The following is a 16,822-nucleotide window of genomic DNA, read 5'->3' as shown; positions in this document are numbered from 1 at the left end:
ACAATATAATATAATACATATATAATCCATGCCTCTATAATAATAAATACGAAATCTGCATAAATTAAAATATCATATTTAAGCGTATTTTATGACCGGGTCACACTGAGAGGTACTAACATATATTAGGTACAATATAATAATCAATAGAAAATTGGTTCTATAATAATAAATACAAAATCTGCATGAATTAAAATGTATTTAAGCGTATTTTACGACCGAGAAAAGTTGGGCGACCACTTAATTAAACATATACATTTGTTTCTTTATTTATTCGTGAACAGGTTAGCATCTATATGGCGCGAGCAATCGTCACCAAACTTAGTCAAGAAATCGATCATGGTCTTAGGACTAATGCATATCTCTCAACCATAGGAGAAAGATGTGATACAAGGTCGAAAATGTAGGATTTCAAAAGCCTGTGCCCTTAACGAAGATCACTCTGACCTACAACAAAAAATTACTGAACAACCTCGTCGGCATTCCCTGATATGAGCAAACAATGGTTTTCTAAATATACAAGATATTATCGCAATTGTATTCTTAGTATCGACGGACTGAGCTAATCCGACAGGTAGCAAAATCCCACCTCTACATTGTAGAGATCCTTAGATGTTGGAAAGCATTCTGCTCTAAAAGTTTCTTCCTTTCGAACTGCTAAACTGTAGAATTCTCTACTGGGTCCCTGCTTCTCTGACTTTACTGACATGTAGAAGGTCTGGTATAATGTGAACAAATATCTCGCTACTCAACTCCCTACATAGTGCCCGTGTAGATTTGGTCCCGATTAGTAACCCTTTACGTCTAAATGGCGGTGTGCCTTATTTTGAGTGAAATAATAGAAACAGTAAGCTGAATATAGCTTGGAACTGAATTTTACTTAGTATTTTATCTATTACGCCACGGGTCGGATGTTACATCGGCCGAAACGTTGTGAGAGTAACACTCAAGATGAGAACAGAAGCCGGAATAATTCTAACGATACAAAATAAAAATGTTTAAACAACAAAGAATCAAATAGCGAGATGCTGTGAAAAGAAATTGTTTCGTTATCTCTACGAGTCTATAGAGGATGTAATGGCGTACGCATGCTTACGTAAATCTGTCTAAACACCCGCGCCATTTATGCATACGTACGTACGTACACATGGGGCTATAGTCTCGCTTTGATATCTATTTAGGTACGAATAATAACGGAACCCCCAACCCGTAAGTGCGTAAGGAATGCAGTCACTTCGATGTTATCTTGCAGCGAATCAGTTTCAACGATGAGCATTAGAGATAAGCCATCTTTTTCTTACCACCGAGATTGAAGGCATTTCCACGGAGGCAGACGACAACAAAACGGTACCGCGCCAAACATTAAAAAAAATTACCTAGAAAAAAAAGAAGAGAAACCTAAATATTTAAATATCTATAAATGTATCTGAGATGTACGAACATTGGTTGGGGGTGTTGCCAGGTCTTTACGCCAGAAAAAAAAAAATGGTTGCATTAAAAATGGCGTCTAGAGGAATAGTTCTAATTTCATTCAACATTCAAAATCTATATTTAAGCAAAACAGTTACAATGAATACGTTTTAAAATAATTTTAACTTTTATTTGTAAAAAAAAAAAAACAATACAGAAAAATAATATACAAAATTAATTTTCTCTGGACTTTTAGCTAAGATTAAAGAGTAGTATTTCTTTATTTCCAAGAGTTCATGATTCAAAGAATTAGGCTAACAGGTCGGCTCATGACGCGTCGTTTAAGGAACCCTCATTAATTTCGGAATACCGATTAAACCACAGTTTACTTTTGTACCCGTCCCAGTGTCCATTTACAACAAATATACGCCATCCGTTTTTTAGTTGCTCGATCGTAAAATAGGCTTAAATATAATATTTTAATTCATACAGAGATCTTATTTATTATTATAGAGCCAATTTCCTATCGATTATTTTATATTACATTGTACCCAATATATTGTAGTGATTTCAAAAGTAAAAGAAAATGATGACTTGGATGCCGTCAGCTAGAATCGAAAACAAAACATATAGCATTCACCGTTTGAGCTATCATCAGATATTTATGAATTATATACAATGGTCAGCGGGGCTGCTTTCCAGCTGACTATAACATGATCGTTTTCAAGTCTAATGTAAATAAATTCTTGTTGAGCCCTTTTCTTAAATAATCAACTCAAGTTCCGCCATTACCGATCTCACAGTCTACCTAACACTTATTAACACTTATCCTCGAATGGAGTTTTGATCTTGATAAACGATGACCCTGTAGTAAAACAATATCTTTGTATAGATAAAAAGAATATCAACTAATACATAACTCTGCCTGTTATTGAGCACTCTTAAGAAATACAGTAAGATTTATGTTTTTTTACAACGTTAAATACGAGGTGTGTTCCAAAAGGAAAGCCTTCTATTTTTTAACACAGAAAGTTAAATAGCTATAAAGACGGAAGTGGTACCATTAAAAGGAACGACACTTTGTGCTCCAGATTTGATTTTTCTACACTATTTTCAATACGCTTTTGCCAGCGATGAGCGATAGTTGTGCATGCGCTCGCGTTGTCATACGAGGGTCGTTCCAAATATAAAGCCTCCTATTTTCAACTCAGAAAGTTGAAGATCTACGAAGACGGGAGTGGTACCTTTGAAACGAGCGATCTTTTGTGTTTCAGAATTTATTTTCTACATACGCAACACCATTCTCAACGCCCTTTTTCCGGGAATTAAATGACGCAACTCTGCTTCTGACGCACGTTTATTATAAGGGTTGCTCCCTGAGAGTTTGAAACTGTCAATACCTGCAACAGACAGATGAGTCTTTCGGGTCATAAATGTTATTTGTAATCTCTTCTGATCCATTGGGGCGAAATAAAAAAATAGGAGGCATTAGTTTTGTAGCACCCCTCGTACAATATCTTACCTAAAATATGCGTATTTACTGCGAAATTGCATACGAAGAAAATCACTTCCTGAAGCTGTAAACATCTACCTGAACGCATCAGAGAGAGTGCATGTACAAAAATGACTCTCAGTGCTCCTGAGGTGTAAAAACCATGCCGAACACGTGCGCATGTGGATAGGAGGCATTTGGGTGTGGAATGTTTGTGTCGACGCAGGCGACTTACCAAACCAGCCATGTAGAAATAGACCGATGCGACATTCCTTACTGCGAAAGTAAATTTTAACGAAATCAGGCTAACATTTTCGCGCGGCATGTTACATATGCAAGATTGATCAGATTAGACTTAAACCATTTCGCAGATTGTAAAAATGGTGGTTCACTAATTCCGTCTATTTGACGCTATTTCCTTTCTATATTACATACAAATACGGCATTACGTTTCTGAATTTTTTAGATGAGGATTTGTTATTTGTATTATTTAGGCTCTTCGAACTAGTATTCTCATATTGAGTGTTATTTTCACAACGTTTTGGTCGATGTAACCTCCGACTTTCTTCAGGTGTACCCTATCGAAGTCAGGAATCTTTCAGTCGAACTCAGAAATCTGCGAATAATTTACAACAAAACCTTTCATTTAATCTTCGGGGGGGTAGAATGCTCTTGTTCCGTCAGCCATGACTGGGTAGAAGTTCCAAATAATTCGCTATTGTATTATGGGTGTTACGCGTCTCGAGGATATAACTTTCAACATTCAGAAGAGTGGAATTTACTTTTTACATTTCATATAAAGTGCCCCGTGCCCTATTATTCGGAGAGCCCTTTTTACAATTTCCTTAACCTTACTTTTGATCTTATATAGGGGAATGGTTTAATGGATACTCATGTCGAGTTTGGAATTATGAAACTAAGCCTTGATCACATCCTAAAACGAATATGATCGGAAAGGTTGAGAAGTGAACCCACAAAATACCTAAACGTCTTCTTTCAAAGAACAGCTGGGTTTTTAATCTCTCTTTCAACTGGCTGTTTTCCTCCTACCTACAACTTTGATTTTTTTTTAATAGGCACCTCATATTTTAGCAATAATAAACTTTGTCTTTGTTTGCTCCTTATATTAAGTGGCTTCACGCCTTGTCTGGATCGATTTCCATAAAAAGTAGCTTAACTAACTACATCTTACAAACGAGTCCACAATTTTTCCTACATCAATCTGTATGATTTACTGTTTATAATACGATTCCTTATGGAATAACAAATGTTATTAAAAAATAATAAATCCTTTTCTTCCTTAAAGAAATGCATTAGTTTTAAACTATGCTCTAACTGATTGTTTTCCTCCTATCTATAGCCGTGGTGTTTGTTTCCAATAGGCATCTCTTGACTTGGCGATAAGCATATATATATATATATATATATATATATATATATATATATATATATACACGAGCAAACAGTTAAAAAAAACACGTTGAAATGAGTTAAAAACATATTTAATCTGAAAAGGAAACACTAGATAAGTGGATAGTTCTTAATCCGCAGAGTTTAGAAGAAATACTTTCCTTCTCATCAGAGGGTAGGAATTAGCAAAATGCGGGATCGGATTTTGCATGCAAAAGTATTTGATGAAACAACAAGTAAGTCAAAGATGTTACTTGATAACAAAAAAGTGAAGCAGAGGGAATATGGTGAAGAAAAAGGTGATTACACATGAATGGATAGTCTGGTGGAAGATAAATAATCCAGTGACGGTAAAATCCAAATATCTAACTTCAAGAAAGTTAATTGAATTTCCATTTGCACAAGTAAAATCCAAGGAAATCCCGTAATTGGAAGAAGATGGCCCATAATAATATTATTTATTTCATATTTCATTATATATATATATATATATATATATATATATATATATATATATATATATATATATATATATAGCAGAACTGGTAAATAGTAAAAACTTGAAGAATGTGCTCAATACTATTACAGAGAAAATTTTTTTTTTTTTAATATTTTACTACCGTTTTATCTGTTTAGTTACACATGTTTCCGCTACCGAATCGTATCAACGATCCAGTAACTTCGTCAAACTTGGACAGAATTGGTTATTATGATTAGAAAATACGATATTAGAAGAAGATGATTAAAAAAAGGGGGGGTCTCAATTTAGATCTGCCGGGATTTAAGTTTAAAGATTTAATGACTAAAGGAGAAAAGAAAAAAGAAAGAACAAAGGAGGGTGAGAATGAATTTTAAAAGAACCCTTTAACCAGACACGACACGGATTTCTAGTATATGAAATGAGAGAAAGAGAGAGAGAGAGAGAGAGAGAGAGAGATATAGATAGAGAGAGGGAAAGGGGTATGCGGAGAGAGGAAGAGGGGTAGTCCCTCCCTCTTTTTTTAATCGTCTTCTTTTAATCATAATAACCACTTCTGTCCAAGTCTGACGAAGTTACTGGATCGTTGATACGATTCGGTAGCAGAAATATGTGTAACTAAACAGATATAATGGTAATAAAATATTAAATATGTATATATATATATATATATATATATATATATATATATATATATATATATATATATATATAGGTAATAAAATATATTTAACAATAAATATATATATTTGTAACTAAATATATATATTGACTTATAGTTACAAAACATAGACATCATCAGACCATTCTTTACCATCCCCTCCCTAACACACGACTTAAATAAAAAAAAAGGAAATAAAATTAAACCAATAAATGAAAACCGAATAAAAATTAATTACATATAAAAAGGCTACAGAAAAAGAACCTCTTTAACAACAATAAAATTGCTCCTGATGACGATCAATGATCGAAAGCGCTAGAGGAAAATGGTTGACAAAATATGGCAACCTAATACACAAATTACCAACTGAAACGAGAAAAAATACTCGTCAAATCAAGAAAATCAACAGAAAAATAAATAAAGAAAACCGTTGTATTTAATAGAATGTTAAAATATACATATATATGTGTGTGTGTGTGTGTGTGCGTGTGTGTGTGTGTGTGCGTGTGTGTGTGTGTAAAGAATTAATAATAACGCGAAATTCATTTGCACCGACAGAGATTAACAGTTGTGTCAAAGAATGTGGATCGTTCTACACAAGCCTTCACCAGTATAAACAATTTATGTATGGATTTTGGACTACTTAATTGTTATGTAGACTTCATATGTAGAAATCGACGGAAGAACATATATATATATATATATATATATATATATATATATATATATATATATATATATATATATATACGAGCAGCCCGCCCGGCAATGCCTGGTCGTAAAATACGCTTAAATATAACATTTCGATTAATGCAGACTTCGTATTTATTATTATATTATATTGGACCCAAAATATATTAATGATTCTAAAAGTTTTTTTTTAATGACTCATGCGCCACCACCGAGAATCGAAACCAAAACGTATAGATTACGATTTAGTCTTTCCTTTGACGTTAATGTCTGAGCTATAAAGGGGTATTTCCTGCAAGGCTTAAATTAAAACATAAACTAATAGCTATTACGTTACGCATGCATATTCGTAATACCGTTGTTCGACGTTCACCTGGCAAATTTCATTTTTTTTTTTTTAATTTTCACACTCTTGCACCGATTTTCCCAGGCTAAACCCCAAATATAAAGTTTTGCATGGGTTCGAATACCCTATATATTAAGTGTAGACCAAAAACTGACAGAGGAGTTTGGTACGCAAAATCTTTCAAACAAATATATATATACGCATAAATAAATATATATAGAATGAGGTTTGTGTTTACTATAACCTTTTTACGCAAATATTACGCAAGTATAAATTATGTAGAAGATCTGCACGAATATAATTGAATATGATTATGCATAATAGTTAACTAAAGGTAATCATCCCATAAGAAAATCGAAATAAAAACTAATAGGGAATTAATTAAAATGAAAGTTTAAAAGAATCTGCAAATTAGTTAGATCTTTTGTCAGTGAATACAATTCCACGACCAATATATTCCAAAGTTGTATTTTCTTCTTAAATAAATAGAAAAAAGGGGTTTTAATATGAATATCAATACACACAACAAAAAAAATTAAATTTATGGGAGTATAGATATGAATAAAGATTTATATTTACTATCTCGCTTAGAACCTGATTAGGTAAGGTAAAGTTCAATAATGATCAGTATTTAATAGCTTTCAGGAAAAATTTAAACAATAATAACTAAAAAGTAAAAAAAAATATAATTAAATAAAATTAACATTAATAAATAAAATAAATAAATTCATAAATAATATATATATATATATTTGCATTGAATTTATTAATATATTCATAAAAAAACTACTAAGCAAACGATCATCAACTTATAATAGAAAATTAAAAGCTCCAAAGGAAAAAAAACTTCTAAAGAATCTGTGATACAAAACCATAATACAAAGAAATATATCATGAGAAAGAAAGTCCAATAAAAAATAATGAGATTAGACTTTTAATATCGCCAAGTAGTCAGATTCCTCATCAATTCCTGTTGTGTGTTCCCACTCCAACGCAGACATGCATTAAATGTACTTCACAGAATGGATAAAGTGTCTGACATAAGCGTCACTTGTAATATTAAATAAGCTATATTTAAATCCCATGGCTCCAATACCTTTTTCCGCACCAAATTTTAGTAGAGTTTATTTTGAGCTACAGATCAACATTAACCTTAGTCTCAGGAAAATTCGTATAATTGCTTCGTATGTGATCTCAATGAAAATTCCAACAAATAACCAAATATATGTGTGTGTGTGTGCACGCGCGCGTGTGTGTGTACATATCTTCCCCTGTTTCTCTTCCTCTCTCTCTCTCTCTCTCTCTCTCTCTCTATATATATATATATATATATATATATATATATATATATATATATATACTAGTAAAAGTACCCGTCGTTGACTGGGTTCAAAAACAGCCTAAAGAAAATGGACTCTGATTTATTAAAGTATGATAGGTTATGAAAAGGAAGGGTTGTAACGAGATAGCTTCGAATTTGGCAAAATATGATGAAAGTAAAAATAAAATAGATAAACCACATAATTTATTATACCATACTTGTTCACACTGAAACACTTATCACAATATTCTGTGGATCAAAAAAAATACTGGTAAAACTTTGTGACATATTTCCATTCTATGGAGATCAGGCGCGAACGAACACCCCATAATTTTATTATACGATATTTCTTCAAACTGAAACATGAAACATAATTATCAAAGTATACTTACGCAGACAGATATGAAAAGTCTTTTTTAAAGTTTGTGTCTATTTCCATTCTATGGAGACCAGGTGCGAACGCAGACCCCACAATGTTATTATACCATCCCTACTTAAGTTAAAACATACTTATCAAAGTATTCTTATGTACATCTATATCAAAAACACTTGTGAAAATTTTTTTTAATTTTTTAATTTTTTCTTTCCATACTTTGTGGACCAGGCGCGTACGTAGACCCCACAATTTTAATGAATCATCATTATGCCAGATTAAACATACATATTCCTGTGTCTCGATACATCTTCTATCATTATATGTGATCATTTTTCTATAATAGTCAACCATATAGGAGCCTATTCGTGACCAGGTATTTATTTGCTTCCCCCACCGAGCAAATTAGGCACAAGACCGATTTTTAATGTGAGGAGTGAAGGGGAAATGGGGACCAACTCCCCGGGGAGTAGGGGAGCTGGATAGTGACAATTGGTATGAAGGGTTGCCCCTACATTGACCAATGTCTTATATGTAGGGTCGCCCCCACATATGGTCTTTGCTTGCAGTATCTGCCGGAACAGAAACTACACTTTGATCATGGCCCGAAGGCCACGAAGGTGGCCTATTCGTGACCAGACACACACAGACGTTCAGCTTTATATATATATATATATATATATATATATATATATATATATACATATATACATATATATATATATATATATATATATATATATATATATATATATATATATATATATATATATATACTTTTACCTCCCTTTTTGTTTTGATTTTTTTAAACGATAGTAATGTTTATGTCTCCGCCTCGGAAACCGGTAATTTTCTTAGAAAGTCGCCCAATTTTATTTGGACGTATTATTTATTTATTTATTATTTTTAAAAACTATATATATATATATATATATATATATATATATAGTGCTTATCAAATTATTAGCGAGGTTACATTTTTTTTTTAATATTTAAGGAACGAGTGAATAAAAATCCATGAAACTTTGAGAAAGTGCATACGATACTATGCAGTTACTCCAGTCCGAAAATAAAAGTATTTAAAGCAGTATTAGCGAAACTATTGCAAAAAATAGGAATATCTGTTGATTTCAGTGAAAAAAAACACAATATACCCATAACTTGTTTATTAAAATAATTTTCAAACATTAAATGAACTAGGAAAAATGCTTAGAACACAATAATTACATAGCAATTTTTACGTTGACATAATTAGTAAGGGATATGCGATCCTTTTTTATGAATGCCTTGCAAAAGACGTTGGTCCACAGAATTAGTCAAATCTGTGATTTCGTCAACAGTTATTCCTCGCGATACCTCGTGGAGAGCATCCCACAACTCGTCTTTGCTATTAAATTGACGTCCACATGCATAGAGGCGTCGCTTCATGATATTCTAAAGGTTCTCAATTGAGTTCAAATCTGATTAATTCGCAGGCCACTCCATCTTCCGTAGCCCAGAAAACCCCAGTTGTTGCAAATACTCTTTGCTTTTGTTTGATGCATATGAGGGAACATTATCCTGCATAAAAATAATGGTTCTTCTGAACGTCAACCTTTGCTTTTTCAGCTATGGTTCAAAGTGCTCTTTCAGAAAAGCTATGTAAGCATTTGATGTCATTTTTACGCCTTCTGAGATTCTCCATGGACCAACTAAGTACCTCCGATAATTCCAGGCCAAATCATTATCGCACCACCACCTTGTTGGCGCCTTAAACGCTGATGACGATGTCGTCCATCTAGGAGCCATCCCTGGCCCCAGCCATCTGGGCCATCAAGAGTGACACGCACTTCATCCGTGAACAAAACGTTGGAAAAATCTGTTTTCATGTTGTCCTCTTCCCATTTCTATCGGTTTTGTATGTGATGTTGATTAAATGTGGGCTTTGTCACGGCTTAACAGACTTTGCCACTTATTTCAGAAGGCGACATCGAGTACTTTTTGAGGCATTCTTTAATCCAACTTGGTCAAAGACTTCAGAACTTGTCTACCCAGGGTTCTTAACAACTTCATGTTTCATTTGGAGTAGAGAACGGCGTGAAACAACTCTAGATTTACCTTTATCAGCTCTCTTAATACCTTTGTAGGGTCCTTGACAAAGTTCTTCATATCTTGATGGTACCTTCCTATCATTTTCGATATTTCGAGGGTAGTTTTAACGTTTGCTAGTTGTTCTGTAATAGGACTCTTTTTAGAACTACTCAATCCACCTTTACGATCCATTTTATTGACGAAACAAACTGCCTTGTTAATAATTTAAAATACCGTAGGTTCAGCAATTACGATGGCAAGTTGTTTACATTGCGCGGAAGAGTACGAAAGTTTCACAGTACGCGCAGCTCAGCGTTTCCAACGTTTCCGAAGCTTTTGATACAAAACTAAGGGTAAGTTTTTGAAACTCGTCAAAAATGTTATCTCGTTAATAATTTGATACGCAGTGTGGGTGTGTATATATATATATATATATATATATATATATATATATATATATGCATTGCTAATATGGTCAAAACAATTAGGGCAATCAAGCAATTGACAGTTTACATTAAATTCAGATTGAGATATCACGTACATTCAGTTGGACAGTTATATTTCGATCGCAGCTTGAGTTGAGTAGTGATGGGACAATTAGAAATTTTCCCGATTTCGATACAATTACTGATTCCGTACTAAATTCCCGATTCCGATACAATTACCGATTTCAGTTCCGATTCTTTATAAATCTCTAACTAAACTTGCATTTGATGACTACCGTCATATACTACAGTGCTAAACTCAGCACATTTTAGCTTTGCTGCACGTATAACTTTGCTAACATCGTCTCAATAGAATTTTGCATTCTTTGAAACTACAGTGAACAAGGATTTATTTATCTTTGTTTGAGGAATTATGCCGAAAAAAAAAATTTACATTTAAATTTTAATGTACGGTTTTCATTTATGCTTCTTGTGTCAATCTCTACTTCTTATTGTCGCTGAGCTTTTTTTTTATTTGGTTAGGATTAATATATAAATATTACTATATATTAGATTGTAGTTTACATTTGCTTTTGCCCAGTAAACTTTTCTTATCTACTGCATATATATATATATATATATATATATATATATATATATATATATATATATATATATATATATATATATATATACTAGCATTATTACCCGCCCTTTCATGGGGTTGCTTTGATGCGTTTTTATGCTTATTTTGATCTGTATCTTTGGTAATTCCAATATTTTCTTTTCTTTTTTATCCTAAAATTATTTTAGTAGATTTAGGTTATAATGACACCTTACTGATCAACGTAGTCCAATTTCTCTGATTTGTCCCCTTAGCAGCTATTCAAAACCAACTACTTTGGCGAGGTTTTATGGGGCCATGATTTCTTGAACCGTATGCGAAAGAAACCACAGGATAAACATCGACTATCTATTAAATAAATTTATTCGTTGTAAGAATTAATGTGGTTGTCGCTGTATATTTCTACAATTGGTCAACTGTGTCGAAAAATTCCTTATCTTATGTTGCCGGGCATACCACTTGTACTTGATTGCTAGGGCCTATGTTTTGTTAAACCGACATATAAGAAAATCTTAACTACATTTTCACTAAGTATGTGTGTAGACTGTTTTGCAATTTCTTCAGGATCAGTTGCGTGTTCAATGGACGTTCAGAAACAGAAGCATAACCTTTACACTGATAAAACGCGTAGATTTTCAAGTCTTATGAAATCCATTGCAGTAAATGAAAGAAAATTAAGAAATTTACGTACGGAGTTTGAACCTACAGACTACGTCATGCAACAAAAACAAAAAAAAACACGCTATCAACTTACTCACAGTAGAATTTTCACGGCCCGTTGTTCTATCATTGTTGCTAAGCGACGAAATGGAAAAATGGCTTTACCGATGATAGATAAATTAAAATAACGGTTTCGATTATCGGTAATTATCGGGGATATTCTGAGACAAAACTTAACTAAGATCACTCCCAGCCTTACACTCTAAAGTTCTGTAAATTTTGAAGAAACTCTGTTCCACGGTTTCGGAGTCTATAAGGAATCACACACACGCACAGACAAATTTGCATTCATATAATTGTAGAGATATGTATAAAAATCAATACGAATATAAATGTAAGCAAAAATAAATATCGTTGTTACAGGGGCGTATTGCACTTATATGTTTTGAATTCCGTTTTGATTTTTATTGCCTTTATTATTATTATTATTATTATTATTATTATTATTATTATTACTATTATTACTATTATTATTATTATCTCTCCATCTTCGTGTCAAATTCACGAAGGAAAACATTATTTTGCTTGCTATTTCCTGTTTTAAAATTACAGGGTCGATGTTAAGAATTTCCGTCCATTAACACGCCACCCCTTTCCCACTATTGTTCATATTAGAGCACCGAAAGAATTATGCACTTGGATGCAAACTCATATACGTGCACAGTATATGCACACAGTCGTATATATATATATATATATATATATATATATATATATATATATATATATATATATATTAACTCCTGTTTATATATATATATATATATATATATATATATATTAACTCCTGTTTATATATATATATATATATATATATATTAACTCCTGTTTATATATATATATATATATATATATATATATATATATATATATATACACACACACAAGCGTATGCACAAACATCATAGGCTTGGATATCTGTCTACTATAATATAAAAAGAACTTTTGTCTGTATGTGTGAGAGAGAGAAAGAGAAAGAGAAAGAGAGATTTCTATGGACTCAGAAACGGCTATGTCGATAATTATGAATTTTTACACGAAGGTACTTGATGTGTCTGGGAATGTTCTTACGTAGGTCTTATGTCAGAATGCATCGGATAAGTATCGAAAATCGATAATCGAAAGTGTTCGACTGAGCTTCAGTACGCTCCCCCCCTCGCCTAACTTTCACAAGAAACACTCGTCTAGCTGAAAACACTATGAATAATTTCCCCACTTTTTATCTGTGCCTAAACCTAAACGTAGATTCCATGAACAAAGCTTCTTTCTTAGAACTGCACGCCTGTCGAATTGTCTTCCTTTTTCCTGCTTTCCGGCTGACTACAATATGGTTGATGAGCCGTTCTATATAAGTTAGCAAATTTACCGAATTTTCATTACTAATGATTACTATATTGTCCAATTTCTACTGTACACTCTTTAACCTTTATCCTTGAGTGGCCTCTTGGCCTTGATAATGTGGTGATGCCTGTGTAAAAAAAAAAAATGTTGCTGTGATCAAATTTTTCTCTCGCACGAAAACAATGCTAAATCCACAACGTAGTCGCCTAACAATTGAAAATTCAGAAAACTTCGTCAAACTTAAAGTTACTCAATATCTTGTCGATATTGAGCAACTGGTCAAGATCGAGCAAGGGAAAGGCCCCCATTAATAATAAAATGTCTTTTTTTATTTCATTTAAATCGCAATTTCAATTTGCCGTGATGCAATATACAAAAAAGGGGGTAAATTATATATAGCGTAAGAAAATATTTTTAAGAAAACATTTTTTTTTTCTCAGAATTGTGTCAGACTAAATCATGATGCTGCTTGCTTAATGGCTGCTGTTAATCTTGGCTTAAATTTCAATAAAGGAGCGGAGGCTTTGCTTTGTGTTCAGACTTTTCTCAAAAAAGTTTTTTTTTTTAATTTAAACTCCATTTCTTTTAATGTTATTCACAACTTTAAATATTATTGAATATAACTATATAGTAATAAAAAAAATAAAATGAAATGAATTGTAAAATAAGTATATTAATCCTTACTTGTATAAGAATATATGTCTTGTTGGCTCACTGAATAATGGCGAAAACTTAAGTCGGCAGGCAGTTAGCAAAAGATTGCCTACTCCTATATTAGACCACCCTTGAGAGGGGAGGTAATGTATCACTAAAACCCACCTATACCACTCGTATGCAGATTAACATCACGACTGTTATACGGATTATGAAAGCACCACCCACGCTGATAAAGTATCAACATATCCAATTAATCAAGAGAAAATAACTCTGCTGTGAATGGAATTAATTTCCAGCAGAGTTATGTCCCGTTTTAATTATGCTTGCCACGCCGTTTCACTATGATCTTAATGATAAAATGACATAATTATCAAAAAAATAATGTCACTGAGATCTTGTGTTTTGATGTCCTAAATTATCGCTGTAATACTGCGTAAGTGCGCGCGGTCGACATAGGTGTTTATTTGGGTGTGTCAACAATTGGGGTATGATGCTTTGTTAAGGATGCATCGCTGTCGTAATTCGAGGACCTCATCTCTTATATATAAACTACCACAAAGATCCGGTGTTGTCCGGGATTGAATGAGGAATCCCATATCATACGATCCCCGGCTCATAACAGCAAACAACATATTCAATCTTATTTATTTAGATTTTTTTTAATCGATTTTTATGTCGGGTGAATGCAATAACTCTCATTGATTAAGCAACAGGGGTTGGTAAATTTTGTAGCCATAAAGAGTCGAAAAGAAATAAGAAAACAAGGAGGTACTTATTAAGAGTATGCATTTACAGAAAATACAGAAGTGATGGGTTGGCAGAGATAGTCCTGGATTAGTCTTAGCGAATCCCTATGGAAGAGGCTATGAATGATAGAACGCGGTTGGTCGTCATAACATAAATTGGCATAAATTGAGTCAAATTTCTGTAAATTTATAGTTTTTGTATCACCTTTTGGATTATAATGAAATATACTTAGACAGTTATCTCATGGAATGCAGTTTGAGAATATATATGTGTAAGAGAGTCTCTAGCTAGTACTCTATTGGGGTCATAAAATAAACAAGCAAACAGACAAAGACTATACGTGTGTTTATATGTTTGTGTACGTGTGTGCGGGAAGTAATTCTCTATTATAAAGTACACGTAACTTATTGCTTAAAATATATTCCTCACAAGAAATAAGTATGATAAAAAAAATCTAAAGCGTGGGGTTTTATCAAACTAGTAAAAAAAATTAGTTGTTTGTGAAATCAGCTGATGCGGTTTCCAGGTAGCTTAATTAACGGGTAGTGAATGACGGCGCCAGTGTTGAACTCTTAATACAACTCTATGCTATGCATTTTCTTATCAGATCCGTTTCTTGTAAGAATCATATTCCAGAAATAAATTACAAAGACCTTAATTATAAAGAGCTGTTTTCCACACTCCCTGTATAGATAGATAGGAAAAAAGCAGACGTAGATTAATGATATTCCTGGAATAAGGTCGAAGAAGGGATCGGTTTTAATGTTTTTCAAACGGTTACGATCAAGAAAAGGTTACAGATAGTTCATCGAATATGTCTAAACCAGAAATGCAAAAACAAAAACAAACAAAAAAAAGCACGATTCTGGAAATCTGATACCCCGATTCAAACTAAGGTTTAACAAGTGAGATAATAAGAGTTAACGAAAATGGCGTCCCGCGCCAAATGTTTGGTCGCGCGTAGCGGCCCTCCAATTAAAAGGATCGTTATTTCGCGCGTGTCAGGAGTAATGAGCAAAGGGGCCATTTCGTTAACTAATTTCGACTCTTGTTTTGACAAGGGGCATTCGACTAAAAAAGAAGAGGGGGCGAAAGAAGGATAAGGAGGAGGAAAGATGTATAATTAAATATCTTAGCTAGAAACGACGTGAGGGATAGCATCAAAATCATTCGCTACCCCTTACCTCTGATACGATTCACGTGTATTCATACACCTGTCGGCATACACACATGCACTCTCACATACATATGTATATGTATTCGCACACACACACACACACACACATATGTATATATATATATATATATATATATATATATATATATATATAATAAAAATCTTATTATTGAAAATTATTATTGATATGAATATCAATATACAAAAATAACAAATTTATAAGAGTATATGTGTCTTTTTTTTCATTTTTCTTAAACTTTTTCTTCTAGGGGATGGGACATCCCACCAGATGTCTGACATTTACCCCTATTTTAGTGAATCCAACCAATAGATCTTTTCAGGATTCTAGCCGTCCCTTTCAGTGCAATCGTTTGTATTTCACTTGCACTTGGTTCACCGGGTATGCTTGCTATGTACTTTTTAAAGTTCTTACGTGTGTGTGTAGTAAGGTTTGAAAATATATATGGCAATTAAGCTACACATCATTTTTCACATTAGCATTATCGGCCACCTAGAGTGCTTGCCTTTTTACAAAAGCTGTGGATTTACACTAAGTGAGAATATTGGTTCTTCCTTGCCAGAGAGATCAATCTTTGAAGGGGAGAATCAAAAGATGTGTATGGCGTCTCCAAATGACGAGAACCAATGAAAGCTTCTTGCAGATAATCAAAAAAGGAAAAATATTGCTTTGTCAGAATGCAATGGTTCTTATTTCATAAGTATCCATCATAACCACGAAGTATATTTATTCTGTGATCTTTATATATTAGCATTATCGGCTACCTAGAATGCTCTATTACTTTTTGAAAAGACATTCATTTACGCTAAGTAAAAAATTGCATTATTTATAGAAATGTGTTTATCTGCTTTTCTCCATTT

The 16,822-nt window shown here is 33.0% G+C and overlaps 1 protein-coding gene across 1 annotated transcript in view; it reads left to right on the top strand.

Moving 5' to 3' along the window:
* Positions 1–16,822, top strand: part of LOC145299351 (uncharacterized) — a 348,674-nt gene that overhangs the window by 211,603 nt on the left and 120,249 nt on the right. The window lies entirely within an intron of this gene.

This window comes from Euprymna scolopes, chromosome 2, assembly GCF_053919585.1.
Source record: "Euprymna scolopes isolate OS-2025 chromosome 2, ASM5391958v1, whole genome shotgun sequence".
Taxonomy (NCBI): domain Eukaryota; kingdom Metazoa; phylum Mollusca; class Cephalopoda; order Sepiida; family Sepiolidae; genus Euprymna; species Euprymna scolopes.
The sequence above is the reverse complement of the archived record's forward strand: the minus strand, read 5'-3'. Positions and strand labels throughout refer to the sequence as shown.